We start from the raw sequence: 9,943 nt of genomic DNA, 5'->3' as shown, positions 1-9,943 counted from the left end.
CCTTGCCTGTCCTGACTCTGAGCCTGCCTGCCTGCCTGACCACTCTGCCTGCCCCTGACCTCGAGCCTGCCTGCTGCCCTGTACCGTTTTGGACTGTGCCCTGGCTATGAACTCTTGCCTGTCACCGACCTGCCTTTTGCCTATCCCTTGGACTATAATAAATATCAGAGCTCAAACCATCTGCCTCCTGTGTCTGCATCTGGGTCTCACATTGTGTCGTTATAGAAATAGTTAAGAAAATCTTTACTAAATAAACCAAAGTAAAAAATATGTTACAATAATGAGGCTGAGACAATGTGCGGGGGTTCAGGTTAGTCAAGGTAATTTGTAAAGTGACTATGGATAGATAATAAACAGTGAGTAGCAGCAGTGTAAAAACAAAAAGGGGGGGTGTCAATGTAAATAGTCCAGGTGGCCATTTGATTAATTGTTCAGCAGTCTTATGGCTTGGGGGTAGAAGCTGTTAAGGAGCTTTTTGGTCCTAGATTTGGCCCTCCGGTACCGCTTGCCATGCGGTGGAAGAGAGAACAATCTATGACTTGGGTGACTGGAGTCTTTGACAATTTTTTGGGCCTTCCTCTGACACCGCCTAGTATATAGGTCCTGGATGGCAAGAAGCTTGACCCCAGTGATGTACTGGGCCATACGGACCACCCTCTGTAGCTCCTTATGGTCAGATGCCGAGCAGTTGCCATACCAGGCGGTGATGCAACTGGTCAGGATGCTCTCGATGGTGCAGCTGTAGAGCTTTTTGAGGATCTGGGGACCCATGGAAAATCTTTTCAGTTTCCCTCTTCACAACTGTCTTGGTGTGTTTGGACAATGATAGTTCGTTGGTGATGTGGACACCGAGGAACTTAACTCTCGACCCGCTCCACTTCAGCTCCGTCTATGTTAATGGGGGCCTATTCGGCTCTCCTTTTCCTATAGTCCACGGTCAGCTCCTTTGTCTTGCTCACATTGAGTGAGAGGTTGTTGTCCTGGCATCACACTGCCAGGTCTCTGACCTCCTCCCTATAGGCTGTCTCATCTGTCGGTGATCAGGCTGTTGTGTCGTCAGCAAACCTAATGTGTTGGAGTCGTGCTTGGCCACAGAGTCGTGGGTGAACAGGGAGTACAGGGGGGGACTGAGCACGCACCCGATGGTCCCCGTGTTGAGGATCAGCGTTGCAGATGTGTTGTTGCCTACCCTTACCACCTGGAAGCGGCCCATCAGGAAGTCCAGGATCCAGTTGCAGAGGGAGGTGTTTAGTCCCAGGGTCTTAGCTTAATGATGAGCTTTGTGGGCACTATGGTGTTGAACGCTGAGCTGTAGTCAATTAACAGCATTCTCAAATAGGTGTTCCTTTTGTCCAGGAGGGAAAGGGCAGTGTGGAGTGCGATTTGAGATTGTGTCATCTGTGGATCTGTTGAGACGGTATGCAAATTGGAGTGGGTCTAGGGTTTCCGGCATGGTGTTGATGTGAGCTATGACCAGCCTTTCAAAGCACTTCATGGCTACTGACGTTAGTGCTACGGGTCGGAGGTCATTTAGGCAGGTTACCTTTGCTTTCTTGGGCACAGGGACTATGGTGGTCTGTTTGAAACATATAGGTATTACAGACTCGGTAAGGGAGAGGTTGAAAATATTAGTGAAGACACTTGCCTTTGTAGTCCTTAATATTTTTCAAGCCCTGCCACATCTGACGAGCATCAGAGCCATTGCAGTAGGATTTAATGTTAATCTTGTATTGACGCTTTGCCTGTTTGATGGTTCGTCTGAGGGCATAGTGGGATTTCCTATAAGCATCCGGATTAGTGTCCCGCTGCTTGAAAGCGGCAGCTCTAGCCTTTAGCTCGGTGCGGATGTTGCCTGTAAGCCATGGCTTCTGGTTAGGAAATGTACGTACAGTCTCTGTGGGGACAACGTTGTCGATGTACTTATTGATGAAGCCGGTGACTGAGGTGGTATACTCCTCAATGCCAGTGGATGAATCCCGGAACATATTCCAGTCTCTGCTAGCTAAACATTCCTGTAGCATACACTACATGACCAAAAGTATGTGGACACCTGCTCGTCGATCACCTAACACCTTTTGTGCACTATTGGTTAGAGCCTGTAAGTAATATTTCACTGTAAGGTCTACACCTGTTGTATTCGGCGCATGTGACAAATAAACTTTGATTTGATCTCATTCCAAAATCATGGGCATGAATACGGAGTTGGTCCCATCCTTTGCTGCTATAACAGCCTCCACTCTTTGAGGAAAACTTTCCACTAGATATTGTAACATTGCTGCGGGGATTTGCTTCCATTCAGCCACAAGAGCATTGGTAAGATCGGGCATTGATGTTGGCCTGGCTCGCAGTCGACGTTCCAATTCATCCCAAAAGTGTTCGATGGGGTTGAGTTCAGGGCTCTGTGCAGGCCAGTCAAGTTCTTTCACACAGATCTCAACAAACCATTTCTGTATGGACCTCGCTTTGCGCACGGGGCACTGTCATGCTGAAACAGGAAATGGCCTTCCCCAAACTGTAGCCACAAAGTTGGAAGCACAGAATCGTCTACAATGTCATTGTATGCTATAGCGTAAAGATTTCCCTTCACTGGAACTAAGGGGCCTAGCCCGAACCATGAAAAATACCCCCAGACCATTTTTCCTCCTCCACCAAACTTCAGAGTTGGCACTATGCTTTGGGGCAGGTAGCGTTCTTGTCGTGGAAATATTCAGTCAATCATATTTCTCAAATACCGGAGCCTGTGAGTTCAAATAGACTTTTATTACAACATAATAAAAGCAGAGCTGGTTCATGAAAAACAACTACTTCCAGTCTTGGCACATACTACTTATACATTTTTCCTTCTTACGTCACTTCCATAGTAACTCCTCTTAATGACTCATCCCCTCTGGCATTTAGCCACCGTTATCTTATTGCCTTGCACTAATTTTTGTTTGGTTTCATATTAGGGCATGGAAACTGTAGAGACACACCAATAGTTACAAAATACAGACATGTACTCGCCTTAAGACAGGTGCATGCATGTAGGACCATAGCAACAGTCCTTGGCAATTTACAGAAATAACCAGACATGTCATCCTGCTAACTCCTCTGAAAGGGACACCCATGTTCTGGAAAAGTCCCAAGAGGTGTAACCATAGCAAACAGTACATATTAGGCCATAACACAGTTCCTGGACTAACCTTTCGTGTCCACTCCCCAGACAAGTGCATGTCTAATGCTGTCTAATGACCCAGAGCACATGTAGAGAGCACTCATCTTACTAGCTCTTCTGCAATTAATAATTAACACACATGGTCTGGAAAATTCTCAATATTCTCCTGGCATCCACCAAACCCAGATTTGTCCGTCGGACTGCCAGATGGTGAAGCGTGATTCATCACTCCAGAGAACGCGTTTCCACTGTCAAGAGTCCAATGGTGGCGAGCTTTACACCACTCCAGCCGACGCTTGGCATTGCGCATGGTGATCTTAGGCTTGTGTGCGGCTGCTCGGCCATGGAAACCCATTTCAAGAAGCTCCCGACGAACAGATCTTATGCTGACGTTGCTTCCAGAGGCAGTTTGGAACTCTGTACTGACTGTTGCAACCGAGGACAGACAATTTTTACAAGCTACGTACTTCAGCACTCGGCCGTCCCGTTCTGTGAGCTTGTGTGGCCTACCACTTCACGGCTGAGCTGTTGTTGCTCCTAGACGTGTCCACTTCACAATTACAGCACCTACAGTTGACTGGAGCAGCTTTAGCAGGGCAGATATTTGACGAACTTACTTGTTGGAAAAGTGTCATCCTATGACAATGCCACGTTGAAAATCACTGAGCTCTTCAGTAAGGCCATTCCATTGCGAATGTTTGTCTATGGAGATTTTATGGCTGTGTGCTTGATTTTATACACCTGTCAGCAACGGGTGTGGCTGAAATGGCAGAATCCACTAATTTGAAGGGGTGTCCACATACTTTTGTATATATCAAATCAAATTTTATTTGTCACATGCGCAGAATACAACAGGTGTAGACCTTACAGTGAAATGCTTACTTACAAGCCCTTAACCAGCAATGCAGTTTTAAGAAAATACCTAAAAAAAAGCAAGCGATAAGAATAACAAAAAATTAAAGAGCAGCAGTAAATAACAATAGCAGGGCTATATACAGGGGGTACCGGTACAGAGCCAATGTGCGGGGGCACCGGTGTCAAGGTAATTGAGGTAATATGTACATGTAGGTAGAGTTGTTAAAGTGACTATTGTCGTGGTAATTTCCTGTATTACTCAATGATGAGAGAGCCAACCACACACAAGTCAGAGTTATATTATAAAGTCCATCTTTAATAATATATGAGCTTCACCATAGCCCTTTTTGACTCTCAGATCAATTCAGTGTCTATAAATGAATTCCCTGAGAGTGTCTACAAAACAATTCTTAGTATCATTTATAGCCAAGATACACCCCTCTCAACTTACAAATAACCTTTTACTTGAAAGATGAGTATACCATAGCTAGACAGCATTAGCTATAAATTATCGTTCAGTTTGGTCTCCTAAGACGAGGTTTCAATCTCATGCTTGGTACCAAAACATTACCTCATCCAATGGCATATATCAATTGTCAATTCTAGATACTCCCATCTAAAATACACCCCCTCCTGGATAAGCTCAGAAAAGACAGTGAGCCTCTTAGGTCATATACTAGGTCAAGATAAGGGCAACCTCAGAGGGGACATACAATGGTTCCAGACACTGCCATACTCCTTCCCCCAATGAGAAAAGTAGGGAGTGACTGGCGTACAGACATTGTATGAGATAACTAACTGGTTCCCCATTAATAACGCCATCCCTTCACATGGTTTAGGAATAGTTACAGACACATTCCCATAAGAAGACAATGTTCCATTCTGTCCTCCTCCCCTTCTGATATTCTACATAGCACTACATGGTTTAACAGATACATTGACATATGAAGACAAGCCTGACCTCTCCCCTCTCTGGGCCCCAAGTGACTAAGCCCTAGCTGAGAAGGGAAAATGCACTGCCAACCCTATAGTCCAAAGGGAACCATTCTAATGACAAGTATCTCACAAGCATATGATGAAAATAACATCTTATCTATCTATGTTACCTAACTAATTATGATTCAGCCACGACACTATGCATAGATAATAACAGAGAGTAGCAGCAGCGTAGAAGGTGGGTGGGTGGGGGGTGCAATGCAAATAGTCTGTGTAGCCATTTGATTAGCTGTTCAGGAGTCTTATGCCTTGGGGGTAGAAACTGTTTAGAAGCCTCTTGGACCTAGACTTGGCGCTCCGGTACCGCTTGCCGTGCAGTAGCAGAGAAAACAGTCTATGACTAGGGCGGCTGGAGTCTTTGACAATTTTTTATGTAGTGTAAATCTTGAGCTGTCCAGATCCTCCTGACTGGTGTTTTTTTTATTTTAAGTTATTCGGGATTGGTGTCCCTTCCATGGAACGGTTGAGCTAATGTAGGCTAATGCGATTAGCATGATGTTGTAAGTAACAAGAACATTTCGCAGGACATAAACATATCTGATATTGGCAGAAAACTTGTTAATCTAACTGCACTGTCCAATTTACAGTAGATATTAGTGAAAGAATACCATGCTATTGTTTGAGGAGAGTGCACAATTTTGAACATGAAAAGGTATTAATAAACAAATTAGGCACATTTGGGCGATCTTGATACAACATTTTTAACAGAAATACAATGGTTCATTGGATCAGTCTAAAACGTTGCACACACACTGCTGCCATCTAGTGGCCAAAATCTAAATTGCACCTGGGCTGGAATAACACATTATGGCCTTTCTCTTGCATTTCAAAGATGATGGTACAAAAAAATTACAAAAGAACGGATTGGTTTTTTCTTTGGATTATCTTTTACCAGCTCTATTGTGTTATATTATCCTACATTCCTTTCATATTTCCACAAACTTCAAAGTGTTTCCTTTCAAATGGTACCAAGAATATGCATATCCTTGTTTCAGGGCCTGAGCTACAGGCAGTTAGATTTGGGTATGTCATTTTAGGCGAAAATTTAAAAAAAGAGGAGGATCCTTAATTAAGAGATTTTAAGAAACTAAATATGATGCCCTGCATTTCTGCTAAAATCTGGGTAAAAGATTGAAAGGAGCCTTGTTCAGTACATTTAGTAATTGGTTGCATTTCTGAAGTCTACCAACCTTGCCAGCAGCCATACCAGCTAAGCAGCTAATGTAGCTAGACAAGCTAGCTACTCTAACTTGATTGATAGCCTGAAACATCTTCTTGGTAGATATTTATGAGGTTGAGAGATTGGGCACCTGTTGGCCTATCAGGAAATGTAAAACTTCTGGGGTCGGTTTCACAGACAGGGCTTAGATTAAGTCAGGAGTAGGCCTTAATGGGCCCTTTTTCACAGACAAGGCTTAAGCCTAGTCCCAGACTAAAATGCATGTTTGAGCTGTCTTAACTCAAAGCGACTTGCACAGACTTATCTTAAAATGGTCGTAGATTTTGCCTGTTCTGGATTAAACAAAGCCGATTGCAAGAAGGAGGATTAGAGCTACTCAAGGACTAAATTGAAGCTTAAATTAACCTTCAGAGGCAGGTTTAACTTCTGATTAGTACTGTTTGTGAGGGAGCATGGACTATTTGGAATATCTAAATGAAGACCAACATGCCTTACAGAGGCCAGCCAGATGAGTACTTGTGGATAGGAGTAATCCATTAAATTACTTTGCTGAAATAGCTTTTCGAGACCGCTTTCGTATGTACAAAGAAAATGCATTGGAGATAATATCTTTGTTTGAGCCTAGACTTTCTTCTCCGTCTCAAAGAGGAAGGCCTTTACACAATTCTCTCCAAGTTCTGATTACTTTGAGGTTTTTGGCATCTGGAATCTTTCATTGTGAAACTGGGGATTCGTGTGGTGCCAGTGAAGCAACTGTGTGTAGAATAGATCAAAGGGCCATTTGTGAACTGAGCAGTCTTTACATCAAGTTTCCTGATGCTGCTGGCCAAGCCAACTATAAAGTGCAATTCTATGAATATGGACACTTCCCAGGAGTGATTGGCTGTGTAGATGGATGTCATGTTCCCATCAAGTGTCCATCAACTCCTGATGCTGAGGAGTCTACAGGAACCGTAAGAACTGGTTTTCCATCAATGTTCAGGTTGTATGCACACCTAATGTAGAGTTTTCAAACATTGTTGCCCGTTGGAAAGGTGCAACTCACGATTCTTCATTGTGTGCTCAGTTTCAGAGAGGACAACATAGTGGACTACTACTTGGTGACAGTGGATATGGTCAGAGTAACTTTTTATTCACTCCATACATAAATCCCACAACAGCTGAGCAGCAACGATACAACAGAGCTCATATCCGCATGAGAGGGATGGTCAAGCGTATGTTTGGAGTATGGAAAAATAGTTTCTAGTGTTTACGCAATACACTTCGTTTCAAGTCAAGAAGATGCTGCAAGGTGATCATTGCTACAGCTGTGCTGCACATCTACCTGAAGCAGCAGGCAATGACCAACGAGGACTTGCACACAGAGTTGCTTTCACATTGCAGCACTTCAACTAGATGAGATGCATTTAAATATGGAATGTATTCATTATGGCTTATTTTTGCTTTGATAATGTTTGTTCTGTACAAAATTCAAATAGTGCACAGCAAAATTAAATGAGTGACTAAACCAAGGCTGGTTTAAAATGTAGTTTGTGGTGATTAAAATACTCTCACTCATGGATATCCAAATGCCAAAACATGTATTTTTTTACATATCATATTGTTCACCATAGCTGGTAATCACAATTGTTTCGTTACTGTATCTTTTTTGGATCATGCCTCTCTCTTCCAACTTCATATCCAATTCAACCTATAGAATTTTCATTTTCATGTTCTTCCATCAGATATTTCATTTTATGCTCATGAAATTCTCTGGCTAACTTTTCATGCATGGTCATCTTTTTTGTTCTCTGCTGAAAGGTGGTGGCAGCATCTTCTCTCAGGGATGCTATAGCAGATGTAGAGGATACACACACACTGTGCACTGGCTCTTCCAACCTGTGCAGATTCCTTTCCTCTGGAAAAAGAACACCAAGATAATAATAGAGAGAATGATTTATTTCATCTTTTATTTCTTTCATCACATTCCCAGTGGGTCAGAAGGTTACGTACACTCGGTTAGTATTTGGTAGCATTGTCTTTAAATTGTTTAACTTGGGTCAAACGTTTCGGGTAGCCTTCCACAAGCTTCCCACAATAAGTTGGGGAATTTTGGCCCATTCCTCCTGACAGAACTGGTGTAACTGAGTCTGGTTTCAGAGCTGGTCATGGGTGCACCTCAGCCATGCTCAAGGTCCTAAACCGCCATCGATAAGAGACATTACTGCGCAGCAGTATTCATCGACCTGACCAAGGCTTTCGACTCTGTCAATCACCACATTCTTATTGGCAGACTCGACAGCCTTGGTTTCTCAAATGATTGCCTCGCCTGGTTTACCAACTACTTCTCTGATAGAGTTCAGTGTGTCAAATCGGAGGGCCTGTTGTCCGGACCTCTGGCAGTCTCTATGGTGGTGCCACAGGGTTCAATCCTCGGGCCGACTCTCTTCTCTGTATACATCAATGATGTTGCTCTTGCTGCTGGTGATTCTCTGATACACCTCTATGCAAACGACACCATTCTGTATACTTCTGGCCCCTCTTTGGACACTGTGTTAACTAACCTCCAGACGAGCTTCAATGCCATACAACTCTTCTTCCGTGGCCTCCAACTGCTCTTAAACGCAAGTAAAACTAAATGCATGCTATTCAACCGATCACTGCCCGCACCTGCTCGCCCGTCCAGCATCACTACTCTGGACGGCTCTGACTTAGAATAGGTGGACAACTACAAATACCTAGGTGTCTGGTTAGACTGTAAACTCTCCTTCCAGACTCACATTAAGCATCTCCAATCCAAAATGAAATCTAGAATCGGCTTCCTATATTGCAACAAAGCATCCTTCACTCATGCTGCCAAACATACCCTCGTAAAACTGACCATCCTACCGATCCTCGACTTCGGTGATGTCATCTATAAAATAGCCTCCAACACTCTACTCAACAAATTGGATGCAGTCTATCACAGTGCCATCCGTTTTGTCACCAAAGCTCCATACACTACCCACCATTGCGACCTGTACACTCTCATTGGTTGGCCCTCGCTTCATACTCGTCGCCAAACCCACTGGCTACAGGTTATCTACAAGTCTCTGCTAGGTAAAGCCCCGCCTTATCTCAGCTCACTGGTCACCATAGCAGCACCCACCCGTAGCACGCGCTCCAGCAGGTATATTTCAGTGGTCACCCCCAAAGCCAATTCCTCCTTTGGTCGTCTTTCCTTCCAGTTCTCTGTTGCCAATGACTGGAACGAACTGCAAAAATCTCTGAAGCTGGAAACACTTATCTCCCTCACTAGCTTTAAGCACCAGCTCACAGATTACTGCACCTGTACACAGCCTATCTATAATTTAGCCCAAACAACTACCTCTTCTCCTACTGTATTTATTTATTTACTTTGCTCCTTTGCACCCCATTATTTCTATTTCTACTTTGCACATTCTTCCACTGCAAATCTACCATTCCAGTGTTTTACTTGCTATATTGTATTTACCTCACCACCATTGCCTTTATTTTGCCTTTACCTCCCTTATCTCACCTCATTTGCTCACATTGTATATAGACTTATTTTTCTACTGTATTATTGACTGTATGTTTTGTTTACTCCATGTGTAATTCTGTGTTGTTGTGTGTCGAATTGCTATGCTTTATCTTGGCCAGGTCGCAGTTGCAAATAAGAACTTGTTTTCAACTAGCCTACCTGGTTAAATAAAGGTGAAATAAAAAAATAACTCAAAAATACAGGACTCGTTTTACTGTGGATATAGATATTTTTATAC

Source organism: Salvelinus namaycush, chromosome 20 (assembly GCF_016432855.1).
Source record: "Salvelinus namaycush isolate Seneca chromosome 20, SaNama_1.0, whole genome shotgun sequence".
Classification (NCBI taxonomy): Eukaryota; Metazoa; Chordata; class Actinopteri; order Salmoniformes; family Salmonidae; genus Salvelinus; species Salvelinus namaycush.
Note: the sequence above shows the minus strand (reverse complement) of the source record.